At 41.5% G+C, this 16,994-nt stretch overlaps 1 protein-coding gene across 4 annotated transcripts in view; it reads left to right on the top strand.

Annotated features, from left to right (window-relative positions):
• RALGAPA2 (Ral GTPase activating protein catalytic subunit alpha 2) overlaps positions 1-16,994 on the top strand; it is a 374,904-nt gene that overhangs the window by 320,839 nt on the left and 37,071 nt on the right. The window lies entirely within an intron of this gene.

The following is a 16,994-nucleotide window of genomic DNA, read 5'->3' as shown; positions in this document are numbered from 1 at the left end:
TGGTGGTCACATGAAAGATCCCCCAAAAAGCATCTCATGTAAATTTATACCAATATATTTAGAAGCCCTTCTGAAAAAGAAAATTGGAAAGTGAATTCTCAGTTAAAATGAGACTTAGTTTTCTGGCCACTTGATTAAATTCTAATTTTTTTTTTTTTTTGCAAGTGAGTGTTAGCTCATATTAAAATGAAGGCAAAGCTACACTGTTCATTTGGAAGAAGCATTTGGCCACTGAATTAAAAAAGCCAGGATCCATGTATGAATTATTCAGAAATTTGGTAAATAAATGTGCAAACTTCTAACTGGGGCTATCGCTATTACATTATTCAGTCCAATAAAGAGAATTTAATTTAATGGATTTTCAGCAACATTGTTCAGTGATCAACAAAAGACATACTGTCCTTTATGAATAACTGATTTTCCTGGGGCATTCTGAAGAAAGTGGGTCCTTGTTAACCCTAGAATGGCTAGCTAATGTAATTGAAGCATGACCACCTGGCATGAGGGTGCCCGTCAGCTGCCAAGGAAGGCCCAGGCCGAGAGGACCAGGTGCTCTGCTCGTGCTGTCTGATTGTTACAGTGGAATAAACAGCGTGATTGCACAGTATGGCCGGGGGCGAGAATCCAAGACTGCTGCCAACGGGAGAGCCTGCTTTCTTCCCTAGTCTTTGACAAGGGGGCCGAAAGTGCTTCTATTCAGAGCAGGTAATGCTGACAAAGCTCCGTTGCTGTCTGCTGCAATTAGGAAGGAAAAAAAAATCAGACTGGCCTGAGAATGAAGCAGCAGTGAGCCTCAAGTACCTGTGCCTGCATCAGACCAAGCCTTGGCCTTTTTAATACAAACTGTGAAGGTGAAGCATAAAAATGTAAAAGAAATTCGAGAAAAGGAAATTAAATACTGAGTGACCACTGTTTCTTAAAGCATGCTAACTTTATTATGTTTTCTGGGTTGAAACATAACACCAAGTTGCCACCAAAAGATAAACTTTATTTAGGCCTGAATTCCATGGCAACCCAAATTCCCTGGTTCCTTTGATTGTACTAAATAAAATGCCCGGCCAGGTCATTTCTTTTTCTCCCATTATAAAGCCATACAAGCATCTATATTTATCTGAAATATTTCTCACTCTATACTGTTGTTTATTCTCAATAATTTTTAAAGCACTCCTATGCATGTGGAGATATAAAAGAAAATTAGCATTATTTGTCTTAAAATTTTAATTAAGAAATAGGCATTACAACCTTCCTGAGGGGTTTTGAATGTTAAATGGTTCGTTAAGTTCATGTTAATAGAAAAGTAAAGAGCACTTTCCCCCAAACAGCAAGAAACATATTGCTCTCTCAACATTGATTTATTTCCTTTGCTAAGCACAGAAACCATGAAATGCTTCATCCCCAGCAGCACATTAAATATGTGCAGAAGTAAAATTACAGTGAACGGTTCCTTGTACTTTGTACTTGTGGTATGTACATTTCAATAGGCTGGGAGGAAAATAGCAAACTGTAGAAAGATCCCTTTATGAAATTAAATTATTGTTTTGTATTGCTCTGAAGCTCTGCACATGGCTGTTGATTCAGAGGGACTTGAACTGTTGCGTGCAGCTTTTCTGTTGGTTAATCCCATCTACCCATCACCCCCAGATCAGTGTCATTAGAAACAGAAATGAGAAAAATGTTTCCTGTTGGGTATTTACTCTGTCTAGTGGTACCTAACGGTAAAGAATTACCACGATTGCTTAGAAGGACAAGTGTTAGATCTGCAGTCTTTCTCAGTGTATTATTGAGTGGCAGTTAGGCCGCTTAGTAATAAACTGGGAGAGTGACTAGCCAAGTTAGGTCATGGCTTCTAACCTCAGTTTCCATGTGTATGAAAAGGAATGGTAAATACAATGGTACATGAAAAGCTGCCAGTGCAGGGTCTGCTACAGACAGTAGCTTAATAAATGTAATCCCCTTCCTCCTTCCCACAAGTTGGGTCTTTTCCAATGGAAAATTACTCCATTTCATGCCTTTTTTTTCCTAAGGGATTTATTTTTCAGATCCCATTTTACATAAATACTCTGCAAGGACAAAGTAAATATATATGAAATTTAGTTTTTGAATAAAATAAAATACACACACACATATTTCCCATCCCTTAGTCTCCTGCTCTGGAATTCCTATCTTGGAATTTTGTTTTGCTCAAACTAAAGGGTCTTATTTGCAACCCTCCTTGACTGTCTCGGGATGTAGATGTGAATCCTGCTCCATGTTGGACCTCAGCAATGCCCATCTCTCCATGACTGTTTATCCGTATGTAAGATGGGCTGAAGGCAGTTCGATCTAGGGAGATTGGACAGATTCAGTGGTTAGTATGTCTGCATCACTCAACCTTGTTGTTAGTGGTCCCTGGGGGCTCTCACCCTTATCACTGCCTCTGAGAGCTAGGCCTTGGGCATACCCTAGAACTCAACAGGGACACTAAAGGCAGTCCCATTAGCAGGGTCTCTCAACTTTCTTTGTGCCATGGACCTCTGGCCCTTTTCAGAATGTTTAAAAGTGCAGAAAATAAAACATACAGGATTTATAAAGTAAATCAGTTAGAGTGAAATACTTTTTAAGTCAAGCACCTGTGTATGAACATTTTTATTCATACATTCAATACTAAGCTCTAGTTGTGAGTGTTATTACTACTGTAATTTTGAGGCAGTGATGAACAGAATCAATATTTGGAAACATTGGCAACAACATAATGTGATACAAAAATATCTGTGATTTTATTCGTGTCATAGTCACAGGTAGTTCCACTGCGGTGCATTGTCCATATTTATAGTGGAAAGAATTGCTTAATTTCAGTTAGAGAATAGTGAAAATAAAGATGTAGTTTGTACCATCCAAGTTCATGGACTCCTTGAATTCTAGTCATCATGTGAAAAGAGACACGTAGGGTGCATACACCCAGATTAAGAAACACTCCTGGTTGATTCACAGGAACCACAGAATCAGGAAAGCACTTTGCCCTGGCCTCATTGGATGCTCTGAACTGGATAAAAGTCCAGAGTCACTCACTTCAGCATTCCTTCAGCCAGCCAGCCACCCAAGGAGTTGGTTCTGACACTGGTAGGTCCAAGACCTGCTGTGGTAGGTGACAGGGCCAAGACCAGACAACACAGACTCTAGTCTCTACCCTCATGGATCTTCCACTCCAGCAGGCGATGCAGACAGCACACAAGATTATCATTCAAATACAGAGCACATAGGTGTGTGATGAGTGTGGAGGAGAGCAGAGGACCTGGATCAGGGTGCCTCTGGAGAAGGTAGCATCTTAGTAAAAAGACCTGAATGAGCTGAGGGAGGGATCTCAGAGGAGCATTGCAGGTAGAGGACACAGAGAGGGCTGTAGAGGGTGCCTGGAGAGTTGGACAGACAGTGGAGGTCAGAGATAATTGATGTCAAGGCCTCATCCAATGAAGGGCCTCACTGGCAGGTTGACAGATTTTGCTTTTATGTGAGACGGGGGCATTGGAGGAAGACCATCCCACAAAGACCCCCAGAGCTGGGTGCAGAGAGGCCAGCAGACTAGGTAGTGGGCTAGTACTGTAATCTATGGACAGGATGATGATAGCTTGTCTCAGGGGGTCGTACAGTGATAACAAGTGGTTAGGTTCTAGATAGAATTGGATTTACTACCAGATGGGATGTGACATGTCATAAGGAGCAGAGTTGTGAGTGTCCTAAATCATCACGTCTTTAGGACAATCAGTATAATTTATGGTCACTAGTCTGACTTAAAATCCTCATTTGCAAAAAGTAAACATCTACTTAAGTTAACAATAACAACTTAAGCATTTGTTTAGTTCTGTAATGTGCCCATTTTATAGAGGAAGCCATGGGTCTCAGGGATAGGTGGGGCAGGGAACTGGCCAAGATCCCCTGGGCGGCATTCAGACCTCTGGGCCTCGCATCAGTCATCCAGAGCATGGTCCTCACTGATGCCCAGACTCAGAGGCTGCAGGCTTGTGACAGGGACTAGGTCAGGCATGGCTGTCAAGACAGTAACTCCGCTCCCTTCTGGGTGCCTCAGGGGCAACCCATTGCCTTCCAGAGAACCCTCCTGCCAAGGCCAGAGCTCTGTTCCTTCTGTTTAAATGAGTCACCCACCTCCAGTTTTATGGCTGCAGAGTCAACAGTGTCAACTTGCTGAGACCTTTGAGAGCCATCCCGGTGTTTGCCTCCCTGGGGGAAGCAGGCAGGTGCCCTCAGCTGCCTTGCTGCTGTTTCTATTTATTTTTTATTTTGGAAAATTTTATTTTTAAGTATATTTTAACAATTATGCTATTACACTTGTCCCATTTTTTCTCCCCTTCATTCCCCTCCACCCTGCACCCCTCCTCCAACCAGCAATCCCCCATGCCCCTTAGTTCATGTCCATGGGTCGTACATATAAGTTCTTTGGCCTCCATTTCCCATACTATCCTTAACCTCCCCCTGTCTATTTTGTGCCTACCATTTATGCTTCTTATTCCCTGTACCTTTCCCCCCATTCTCCCCTTCCCTCTCTCTGCTGATAACCCTCCATGTGATCTCCATTTCTGTGATTCTGTTCCTGTTCTACTTGTTTGCTTAGTTTGCTTGTTCTTTGTTTTAGGTTCAGTTGTTGATAGTTGTGAGTGTTGTCATTTTACTGTTCATATTTTGATCATCATCTTTTTCTTAGATAAATCCCTTTACATTTCATATAATAAGGGCTTGGTGATCATGAACTCCTTTAACTTGACCTTATCTGGAAAGCACTTTACCTGCCCTCCCATTCTAAATGATAGCTTTGCTGGATAGAGTAATCTTGGATGTAGGTTCTTGCCTTTCATGACTTTGAATACTTCTTACCAACCCCTTCTTGCCTGCAAGGTCTCTTTTGAGAAATCTACTGACAGTCTTATGGGAACTCCTTTGTAGGTAACTGTCTCCTTTTCTCTTGCTGCTTTTAAGATTCTCTCATTCTGTTTCATCTTGGGTAATGTAATTATGATGTGCCTTGGTGTGCTCCTCTTTGAGTCCAATTTCTTTGGGACTCTCTGGGCTTCCTGGACTTTCTGTAAGTCTATTTCCTCTGCCAGACTGGGGAAGCTTTCTTTCATTATTTTTTTCAAATAAGTTTTTTGTTTCATTGTTTATTTCTTCCTTCTGCTCCAGATCATTGTTTTGGATCCTTCCCTTCACTGTTCCCTGTATATTTTTCTTTATTTCACTTTGCATAGCCTTCACTTCTTCCACTGTTTTGCGCCTGTACTCAATCATTTCTGTGAGCACCCTGATTACCAGTGTTTTGAACTCTGAATCTGATAGGTTGTCTATCTCCTCATTGCTTAGTTCTTTTTCTGGAGTTTTGATCTGTTTATTTCTTTGGGCCATATTTCTTTATCTCAGCAGTTCTGCTACATTGTAAGGGATGGAGCCTTAGGTATTCTCCAGGGTGTGGCAACCCACCTTGCTATGTTGTGGAGCTCTATGTAGGGGAAGGGGTCAGAGAGGGAACAATGTCATTTGTTTGGTTCTCGCCACCCTTTCAGTTAACTTTCCAGGCTATAAGCAAATTGGGCCCTTCTGATGCTGATTCCCAGGTGGATGGGTTTGTGTACATTCTAGGACCCTGTGGGTCTCTCCAACGAACTCTCCTATGAGGCTAGGAGTTTCTCTCACCTCCGAAACTCACACAGGTTTTACAGCCAGAGGTTCCCTGGGCTGAAACCGTGGGTTGCACGGTCTGTCTTGCTCCCCAGTTGTTCCTCCCAGCTTATCTACATTCAAATGTGGGACCACACTGTCTGCCAGCCACTGCCTTGCCCAGCCTAGTGTTTCACCTTATTCCATGTCCTCTCCACCCCAGCTGCCTGTCTCCAACCCTCATACCAGTCTGGGTGAATGTTTCTCTCATAACTCCTTGGTTGTCAGACTTCCATACAGTTCGATTTTCTGGCAATTCTGGTTGTTTTTTGTTTTTCATTTGGTTGTTGGCCTTTTGGTTGTGTGAAGAAACAAAGTGTGTCTACCTACACCTTCATCTTGTCTAGAGGTTCAGAAGATCAAATAATTTATCTTTATTCTATTAATGTAGTAAATTGCATTGATAGATTTATAAATGTTAAATCAACCTTAGTGTTTTATGGAAAATGCCATTTGGTCAAGATACAATGATATATAATGATATATCATATATATATATATATATATGATGATGATTGTCCCTGGCAAAAAGAGGAGGCCAGCTAGTTAAAAACAAACATAAACACGAGTCACAGCTAGTTGGAAAGAGATCAGAATTTATTCTTTTAAAATAAATTATTGTAAGTAAATAATAATTCTTCGCTTCCCCACATACATATAACATAGCTGTGATTCATATATCTGAATAGCTGAATCTACTTCCCCAACCTTGAGTTAGTCTGCTATTTAGTCTCCCTTAAATCGTTAACTTTGCGTAACTGTTCTCTAACGAAATGCTGTGAACTTTATTTTTAATTGTCTCCTAATTGAGGGAATTAAATGGCATTACTAAGTCATTAAAAGTCCGGGTAGGGGCCTTTAATTTGTCTCCCAAAAAGCTGAAAGGTAAAAAGCTCTTTAGATGATTTATTGCTCACCTTTAACAAGATTAGCATTGTTACAAAGCTGGGTGGAAATGCCCCATGGTAACTTTTAACCTTCCCCCCAGTTTTTGTTCCATTGGAATCACTTTCACCTGGCTTGACCAGCAGGCAGCTAATTATAATCACCAAAGGAGACAGTCACTCATCAATAAGACAGTCACATTCTTAGACCCATCTCTAAAAAAATGACCCAAGTATTTTATTCTATAGCAGTAGGGTCATCAAGGGGGAAAAAATGTCTTGCTCTCATGCTGAATTCTGACAATGACAAGATTACTACTAACCCCTTGGACAACAATGGTTCCTTTTTCACAGTCCTTAGAATTTCTCTCACCAAGTGCTTATTCAAAAAGATATATGATTTCAGTGCCCTAAGTATTTGTTATTATTCCTGCTAACCATATACAAGTAACATTAGTAGATACTCCTCATTAAAGATAGTCCATACTTGAACTGCATGCAGAGGGAGATTCCAGGGCACAGGCTTGTTCCAGGAACTACTGCTGCATCCAGAGGTGCCCATGTTCTCTCTGTGACATTTATGACATGGTGACACCTACTCACTTTAAGAATCTCAGAAATGAAGATGCTTAAAATTGTTTTGCATGTTTCCATTCTCCCATTTCAAGAATAATTTTAGCATAGTCTATTACCAGTTTGTAAATATTCTTGCAAATTCAATCAAAAACTTGAGAACTGTAAAGTTTGGTGCATAATTAAGTTTCAGTTTTCTCCACATGGTCCAGTAGACCTGTTCAGTCTTTGAAATGTCTTCTGCCTGTCTGGGACCCTCTCCTGCCCTAATGTTTTTCTCATCCACAGACATCAAGGGTTTTCTGTGCTGTGTGGTCCTGGGCTGTGTGGTGTCTCTTTGCCCTCCAGCCTGTGCGCCTGGCAGTCAGACCCACCTCCCTACCTCATCAGTCTAGCTTTCCTCTTCTGGAGCCTTCATGCCTCCCTAATGCCAATATGTCAGGGATAGACATCTACACCTCCCACTCCTATTTCCTAGGAGCCTTGTTTTTCCTACTTTTTTAGGCATGTCTTCTTGGGAAATGCCCCATGATGCTGCCCTCCTGCCTCCTCCATCATTCTTTACCCTGCATATGTAGATTCCACCCAGCCTCGGAGCCATGCTTCACGGAGGACCATCTCCACAAAGCCCCTGAACCACACCAAAGGCTATAGCTGGCTCCTTTCTCAAAATAGTAGTGCATTTATCTGCACAATCTAGAAACTCTGAGGAGAGTATCCTGTCAGTCATGTCACAGCAGTTGTAAGCTAGGAGAGGATAGGGACCATGAGTTATGTGTCTTTTATAGTCTTCACGAACTCAAAAAACATTACCCCTGATTAAGGATATGTGGGTGTTTTTTTAAAATCCTCTCATGTACATACTCCCATTGACCCTTGGGGTCCAATATACTGGTCCCAATATACTGGGACCGGGTGTTCCCAGTGACGTGAGTATGGGACGTTCCATGAAAGCAGTGAGGCTCCCTCTCTACATATGATTGAGAGGAAGTCTAAAAGGTAACAGCGGTAAAGAAGTACAAAGGGCGAGGAGAAGTGCGAGGGCACTGAGCATCCCTTGAAGATGCAAACTCAGCATGGTGGCTGCACCATCACCCAGGACTTGCAGAAGCCTTGCCAGGATGAGGGGGTGAAACTCAGGACACCATGGAAGCCACCAGGGCTTAGATCTGGCTGCCCTGGGTTCTGCCCTCACAGACCCCCATCTCTATGACTTCCTAGAGAGCCACTTCCTAGATGAAGAGGCAAAACTCACCAAGAAGACAGGTAACCACCTGAATCCATCAGCTGGCCACTCTCCAGGCTGGGCTGGGCAAGTATCTCTTTAAAAGGCTCACACTCAAGCGTGACTAGGAGCCTTTGGAGCCCAAAGGCCTTTGAGGGGACCCTCTGTAGCCCCCTGGTGTCAGGCTTCTGCCTAAGCCTCTTCCTGCAACCACTAGGCAGCCTTTTAACCACTCTGGTGCCCTCTCCCATGCCACGATTAGGATCAAATAGAAACAGTAAAGCTTTGCAGGAAAAAAAAAAAAAGAGGAGGAGAAGAAGTACAAAGGGAATTTCTACAGTGATATTTCTAAGTAGTCATTGGAAGTGTGTGAGAACAACAGGAAACATCAGTTTACAAAGTATTTCACCATTATTTTGATCAGGTTCAGAATCTACTGTAGATGGGACTCAGGTTTTCACAATTTAAAATGACTGCTATCCCAGTCCCTGGTCTTCCTGCCTTAGATTTTAATTGAGAAAAACATACTCCCTGAAATATTTCCCCACCTGTTGAAGGAAGTGATTTCAGGCCATAGAACAAGGAAATGATATGGCACTTTCCCATGAAGGGAAGACCTCACTACTGTTTCAGCTTCATAAGGGACCATGACCTGGACACTGAATGTGTAGGAGGCTACCGATCAGCCCTCTGCTCGAAGCCAATCAGTCCTTGGGCCATCCTGTGATGCCAGGGCTCTTCACACCACAGTTCTCCTTTGCCAGTTACTCTCTGGCAGGGTCCACCAATGGGGTGCTGCGGCTCCAGCAACTGCTGCTGTGGTCACAGGCAGGCATTTCTCCAGACCCTGGGCTCAGCACATGTATAGCACCATTCCCTCTCACTGCAATGTGGATGTTCAGGTCAGCCCTGAAATCCCTTTCCTAGATGACAGGTGAGCTTCTTTGAGGCAAGCTGTTTGCTTGGGGTCACGTGGTGCAGACTCATTGGCGTTAGCATCTGAACTCAGGGTTGCCTTCAACCATGCTATAGCAATGACACCTGGAATATCTGGCCTCTGGTTCTAGTCCCTCTTACTCAGTCATTGCACAGGTGATTTTACGCTCTTCCATGTTTTTTAATAACACCCAGTGGCACATAATTAAAAAAAAAGATTTTCCAGAAGCTTTATTACTCTTGGAAGATAGGAGTTGAGGAATAAAAATCTTTACTGCCTCTCAGTGTTTTGTGAAACAAAATTCAAATGGGTCTTACAACGAAAGCTCTGTTGTTCTCCAGTGTTGAAGTGTGTCATGACTTCAAAATCACTATCCAATGGTGCTGAATCATTCTCTCATCAAAAATGTCCATTCAAAATAATTAATTAATAAAACTTTAGAATTCTGTGCTCATTATCTTCAGAATGTGACCAGAAATAAACACATAAGATCAAGTTTGCTGAAATGGGCTCATTTAAATTTCCCAATCCCTGATGCATAGTTGTAAGGATTGAATTAATATAGTTTATTACCCTAAATTCTGGCTTCTTATATGAACAAAATAGATAACTCATCTAGAAAGTCATCATTTATGCCAGATTAGTTGTAACAACTACCATTTTATTTTGTGCTACTCTTGGGAGAGAGGATATAATTTGTCTATCTTCATCCTTCTTGTCAGCACCAAACAACAGTATTTGTGAATTAACTTAGCATGAACAATGCAAGCTCTTAACTAAAATAAGATTGAAATTAAATTGATATAGCATAAGAGTAGAAGATGCCAGCATTTGGAACAAATTGGCCTGGGCTTGAGTTTGAGCCCCAGTCATTACTAGCTGTGTGGTGTCAGAAGGATCATCTCTGCTCCCTTTCTCTGCTTTATCATCTGTTGTTTGAAGTTTCCAGGAGAATCCAGTAGGTTCCTGGCTATGAAAGGGCAGAGCATTATGTCAGCACTGTATCGGTGGTTCTTATTTATTTCATAAATATTGTATTATTTATTCTAAGTGACATATTGTTCCAACAGAACTCAGGCTAATTACAATGTAACCTCTCCAGGATGTGTTTTTCAATCCTCCCCAAATACTATCGCACTTTGTGATGTTTGAGTATTGTAGAAGCCAAGACTTAGTTTGAGAGTTGAAGAGCAAAAGTATTTTTCTTACAACTGAAGGAAGAATAATGATACATAGAACGCCCTCAGTAAATAGCTGGATGGATGGTGGCAAGCACAATAACTGGAAGAAATAAGGAATTGAGGGGAAAGAACCTGGGCTTTCTAGTGTGGTTGGGCTACCTCATGGAGATCGTATCTGGCCTCCTGTTCTGGGGACCTGTGATACAATTGTGCTTCATATTTGAATTGTGAGGAACATCTCCACTTCTCTTTAAGTAAAATACAAAATGTCTCCAAAGAATATTTTCCTCATCTGGGCCATGTCTCATGCCATTAATATAAAACTGCTGATTTAATAGAGCTGCTTTTGATCTATCAAGAAAAGGCACACCTAATTCAATTTTGCTGTTTTTCCAAGAGTAAGTGTCTTAATTTGCAAGAGAATGATTTGATTATAATTTTAAGTAATACTGCAGTTATATTTTTAGTCCTAAAGATGATATCGAGTGACTCTTTGAGGCTTAAGTGTGGAAAGTCCCAGAGAATTGTGTGAGTTGGGAATTTTATCTTTAACAGCATTCAGTGTTGTTTCTGTTGTAATGTGACAAATATATTTAATCAGAATGAATGGGGTCTCTTACAGGGAATTTTGCATGTAAAATATAAAAGCAGGCAGTTTTCATTTGAAGTGTAAAGTGGAATAATCCCAGAAAATAAAGATACATGAAATCAAGAGGTAAATACCCACCATTTTTATTTATACATTTTGTTTTTAAAGTGTATGTGTTGTAGTCATGACAGAATTTCTAATTCTGATCTTTGTTCTCACTGGGACAGCTTTGTTTCTTTATGTCCTTTTGCATTACTCTCAAAAATGGAAAATTTCCATATACTCAAAGGTACCTACTGAAATGTAGTGTAGATGTTGAATTTGTTGTCCAAATGTCAGACTCAAATGGGACTGAATATCTGCTCTGCACCTGATGACAAATACTCTTCAAATATAAAAGAAGACACCCCCCACCCAAATTCCCCTTATTCCCTCCCGCAGTCCACCCTGAGCCAGATGTAGCCATAGCTCATGGTGAAAATTGCTTTTCTGTAACTGACAACCTGTGGGGCCATTGGCATGACATCATCTGGTACCAGGTTGAAAACCATGGCAGACACCACAGCAGGTAAATGTTAGCACAAGGAGCACCAGAACACGAGGGTGCACATGGCCACCCTGCACTACTGTGCAGGGTCCCAGGCTCTGAGGAGTAGGGACACCAGCACACAGATGAGCCTGCCTGGGAGAGTTTAATTAAGGACTGAGGTACAGAGGGAAAGAGACCTCTGCATTGATTAGTACAGGATAAAAGGACTAGATGTGTCCATGCTGCAGAAGTCCATCCTGAAACACAAGAATTATGCTCCAGTGGGATTTAGTGAAATAGTCATGCTCATCCCTGCTCTAGACCACAGGAATTTCTCCCACCGACACATTATAGCTAACATTACCTACTTGAGATACAAGCATTGAGATTTATTTAATTGGCAGGAGGAGAGATCTTTGAAAACACAGGTTTTTTCTTCCTGAAGTTGTTGGATAATAGAGTCTGAATTAGAGGGGATGGGAAAAGGACGTCCATTTCTTTGTTCGTGTTTCTGTAAAAAATGCAAGTGAGTAGATGGAACTGGGCTTTGTATTAGTTGAGGCTACACCAGTCTTTTCTCTTCCAGGGAGAATTCTGATGTTTAGTGACAGTGCCATGACTGAGAGGGGGCCCAGAAGTCAGGCTGCTGGGGCTTGAGTCCAGGCCCTGGCATTTACCATATCAGGGACCTGAAGCAAAACACCTCTATTCTCTGCTTTTATGTTTCCTCCTGCAGAAAAAATAATAATACTACAAAGCATATAAGGTAGTTGTGAAGATCGAGATATGACCTGTAAAATGTCTAGCACAGCACTTGGTCCACAGAAAACATTTGATTATTTTAGTTGTATCACCGTCTAAGTATAACCTACAATCATTGTCACATTAGTAGAGGTACCCCTTTCCCAGGGCTAGTGACACTTAGGATGTGGTTTGATTTGTTTGCTGCAAACAGAGAACTCACCTGAAAGCTGTCAGAACAAGGACTTTTCACTTGGGGTGCTTTTGTAAAAGGGCACCCCATGCAGTACTTTACACCATGTGTTATCTATCAGTTGTCTCTGCAAATATGCAGTGACCATACCTGAACCTCACACGGGACTGTTCCCTAAGACCTCTGGTTTCATTATAAGGAGTTTCCCTTCCTCACTGAAAGCTGGAGTAGCTCAGGGACCCATGACCACTTCGTGGGGTCCTTGGCCCAGGGTACTTCAGCTGGGGACTTATTGGGAAACAAGTTGTTTCTCTGCCCCTTTTGTTGGAGGGCATTGTAAGGACATCTTCTGGTCCACTCAAGCAGCTAGATCTTCATCAAGACAAATTGTTTTTAACAGAACTACATATATATTTCTTTTCCTTTGCACAGCCTAGAACTAAGATTAGCAGAGGCTGTACAACCTCAAAGTTTGGTCCCTTATGAAATCAGTCATTCCAGCAGCTCCTGAAAAATTTTTGTGACCAAGCATGAAAGCAAAACGTAAAAATTTCCCACTACATTATTTAAGGTACTTTTTTTATGCTTCATAATCATCACTTTTTTTTAAGCTAACACTGACTCAATGCTGGGACAGATGTAAAAGGACTAAAAGAGGTGCATTTTGCCCTCCAGCTGCTCAAAAGCAGTCACAGCACTAATGAAACTAGTTTTCTCTGTGGCCGTCTGGCCATTTTGGTTTACACAGGGCCCATGTCTGTTGACAGGCATGGCATGGCCATGCCTACGGACTAAGCAGCTCTTCAGAGTGCTGCATCCATGCTCTCCCTGCCCTCTGCTACTCAGTGTGACGGCTCAACCCTTGGGTCCACTTACTGTAGCTTCTGCCTAAGTGAGCCATTTGCATCACCCACTTTCTACTTGCCAGAAGTCAGTTGCTTTTATATTAAATGGCAAACATAGTTTTTCTGCTTCTGATCATGGACAAGCTTTGTATTATTAGAATTCCCCCAAATTTCCAGTTAGGTTTCAATAATTGTGCAGTATTTTTTTTTTTAGCTGTAGCTGGTAAGTCTGTGGGTATATTGAGTTTCAAGTGTGGGTCACCAGCAACAGCTTTCACTCAGGTGTGCTATGACGCTATTTTACCCTCTTGACCAGAGTCAGAACAGGCCAGAGGAGGCCAGTTGGCACCGTTCACATGAGCTGCTTTCCTCAGTTTTTAGGTCGCTTGCATTTGGTAAACCCCTAACTTTTCTTGGAGTTTTTTGTCATTTGGTAATTTGGTATTAAGATGAGCATCTTTCTGGAAAACTCAGATGCTGTTAAACCTTTATAAAAGTATTATTTTCTATTTTTAGATGTATTCATATTTATTATTTTTAAATGTATATAAAAAACTTAATTATAGCTCAAACTTTATAAACATCAAAAAAAGGAATATTTTCCCAAAATCATTTTCAGAAGTGAGAAATCAGGAAAACCTATACAGAGCTTGGTGCAAATACTTTGGACCACAAAATTTAATTCTGCCATTTCTGAGCCCAGTCTGACTTCATCTGGGCCCACTGGGTTGTTGATGGGCAGTAGGTCAGAATATTTCAAGAAAGTGATAACCAGAATATCTGCCACAGAAGATTGTTTTTGTTCTTGATAATTTTGTTCTTTTATATTCTAGCATATATCATCATGAATATATTTTATTCTTAGATTCAACCTAGATATAAAGTAATCCATAGGCCATATGGAATTGGCTTTTGCCTCCAGAGTGAGAATGGTTGAAGAGTAAATACTGGATGACTCAGTTCTAATGACATTGCATGAAGTAATACCTGTAATGTATGTTGTTTAATAATAACTTTCCTTTTTCAGTCAGTGATGATAAAGTTAGAGTTTAAAATCCATGTGTGCCACTCTTTGTCTACCCTTTTTGTACCTTGTCACAAAGAGGATTCAAGACATTTGGCAACAGTTCTGTATTTCTAGTTGTTTTCCATTTAGTTGTAACTGCATGGATATTAAGTGCCAACAAAATGTCAGCAATATTCATTTCTATACCTAAAGTTGAGAGTACATTTTTTAACTACTAACATACCATATCTTTATGATGGATGAAAATCTGTGAAAGAAACAGTTCACGTGACATTGACTCCCTTCCTCCCAGAGATCAAGGTGTTGGCAGAGGCATGGCAGAACTCTTAGGCTTTCTATTGTTATTGATTCGTCACTTGTTAGGTCATTTTCATCAGCAAACTAGCCTGTAGAATCTTTGCTCACTCATTTGGCTTAGCATTTTCTAGACATGAAGTAGGCTGAATAACTGACTTTCTCGGCACTTACTTTTTTACTGATGTGAGACATGGAGAGACAATGTCACAGGGCCCCTTCTCACTTGGTGATTTACAGCAAGTGATATGCACTAGGAGAATTGGAGAAGATAAAAATGAAAAATGCCATAATTAAGAGTGTGCCCCTTCACAAATCAATCTTCTGGGAAGAACTGATTGGAACATTTCTAGCAAAATATAGATCTAACCCATTATACCCTTGGAGCATCTCAGATTCTGAAAGGGACCTTCCTTCCATTCCCTGTGCCAGAAGGACATGGGGATATGAGAGCAGAACTTCTCCAAAAGTCTATAATCTAATAACCTGATGAAAATCTGGGTATTGTTTTCCATTTTTATTTACTCTTATTTCCTTAGAATTACTCTTAAACTTGGTTATAGGGGTATTTTCTTTTCTCTTAGCAGTATTGGTCTGTTTTCCTCTCCAGGAGTGTATCATTAGGGTTTGAAACCTAATCTAATATCTTATACCTCCATGTGTTTAATTTCCTTCTCCCAAACATCCATTTTATTTGGTTACATTGTTCAGTAGAATCATCCCCTTTATCCACTACCAGGATGTGACATTTACTTTGAATAATTCATTTATTTGGGGTCTTAAGCAATCCTAGAATTTAAATTTGCGTTATATTGAAAGACAGACAAAATGTTTGTACAAATGATATGTGGCTTTAGGCTGTAACTGGCATCTGCCCCTCTCTTGATTATTATGGAATTTCATCCATTTAGATGCCAACCTATCCCACCTATGGAGTATCCCACTGGGTGGAAGATAACAGGGAAGAGGTTAAGGATACAAGGTCTGTGATGTGGCTTTCACCCTGGATCCCTCCTCCATGTCCCTTTCCTGCTCTTTGACTTCTGCCCTGCTCTGGAGTAGGCAGGAGGAAGTTCCCAGGGTTGTATTCTCCCCCTTCCTCCTCCAGGATAATCTTCAAACCTGTAATTTGTAGCTCTTTATCTGTAGCCCATGCCTCTTCTAGGGCACCATCATCACCTCCCCAGTATTTCTCCACTGACATTCCTATTAAGTCCATCAAACTCAGCCATGCCTTCTCTCCTCAAATCCCTCTAGGGTAGCATCTGCACACTTCATCTTGTCACCTATGCCCTAATCCCTGGAGTTTTGTCCTACCTTTTCCCTCTTTCTCACCAAGAGTGAGCACCCTGATCCCCACTGGGTCTGCCCCCCAAGAGCAGCCCTGCAATCTGACGCCTCCTCTTCATTCCCTCCATCATTGCTTTCTTGAGACCCATGTCACCTCTTTCCTCTCTCCTTTCTCTCTTTTCTTTTTTCTTCCTCTACTTTCTTTTCCTTTAGTCTCTTTCCCTTCTAGGCCCTTTCACAAAGGTCCTTCACCTCACCCCCTCCTTATCTCTCAAGTACAGATTAGGTCTTGCTGTTGTTTGTTTTAAAACCTTCAGTGATTCCCAGGTGCTGTAGACCTAAATTGCATCTCCTATAGTGACAGGCCCTTTGCTGTCTGGCTTAGACCAATCTCCACTCACAGGGAATTACACCACCCTCTGGATTTGTTCCACTCATGGGGTTACTTACCAGCTTGCATGTGATGGATTTGTGTCTGTTATTCAAGATTAATTTGTGGATGCTGTGAGGGACACTCACTCTTTTTCATCTTGTTCCCCCCAGCTCCTAGAATGGTCCCTGGCACATGGTCTGCTCCTCTTCATGTGTCTTCCAAGAATAAATGATCCATCCACAGTTCCTGGAGGGCTTTACGCTTTGCCAGGCCACCTTTCCATTTGTTCAGTATTGTGGTCAGTGAGGACCTTTTCATTAGAAGACCTTCCCCAGGACTCATAGATTCATAGTGTGTACTGTATACCAGTACGCATTTGGCCAGGGCAGGGTGAGGAGGGGGAGGGCAGGGACAGTTCTTCATTGAGCTATAATTCACATACCATAAAATTCACTCTTTCACTTGTATAATACAATGGTTTTTAGTATACTCACCAGATTGTGCAACCATCACCATCATCCAATTCCAGAACATTTTCATCACTCCAAAAAGACACCCCCTACCCATTATTAATCACTCCTTATTCCACTCCGACCACAGCCCCTGGCAA

The sequence above is a fragment of the Desmodus rotundus genome, chromosome 6, assembly GCF_022682495.2.
Source record: "Desmodus rotundus isolate HL8 chromosome 6, HLdesRot8A.1, whole genome shotgun sequence".
Classification (NCBI taxonomy): domain Eukaryota; kingdom Metazoa; phylum Chordata; class Mammalia; order Chiroptera; family Phyllostomidae; genus Desmodus; species Desmodus rotundus.
Note: the sequence above shows the minus strand (reverse complement) of the source record. Positions and strands in the feature narration are given on the sequence as shown.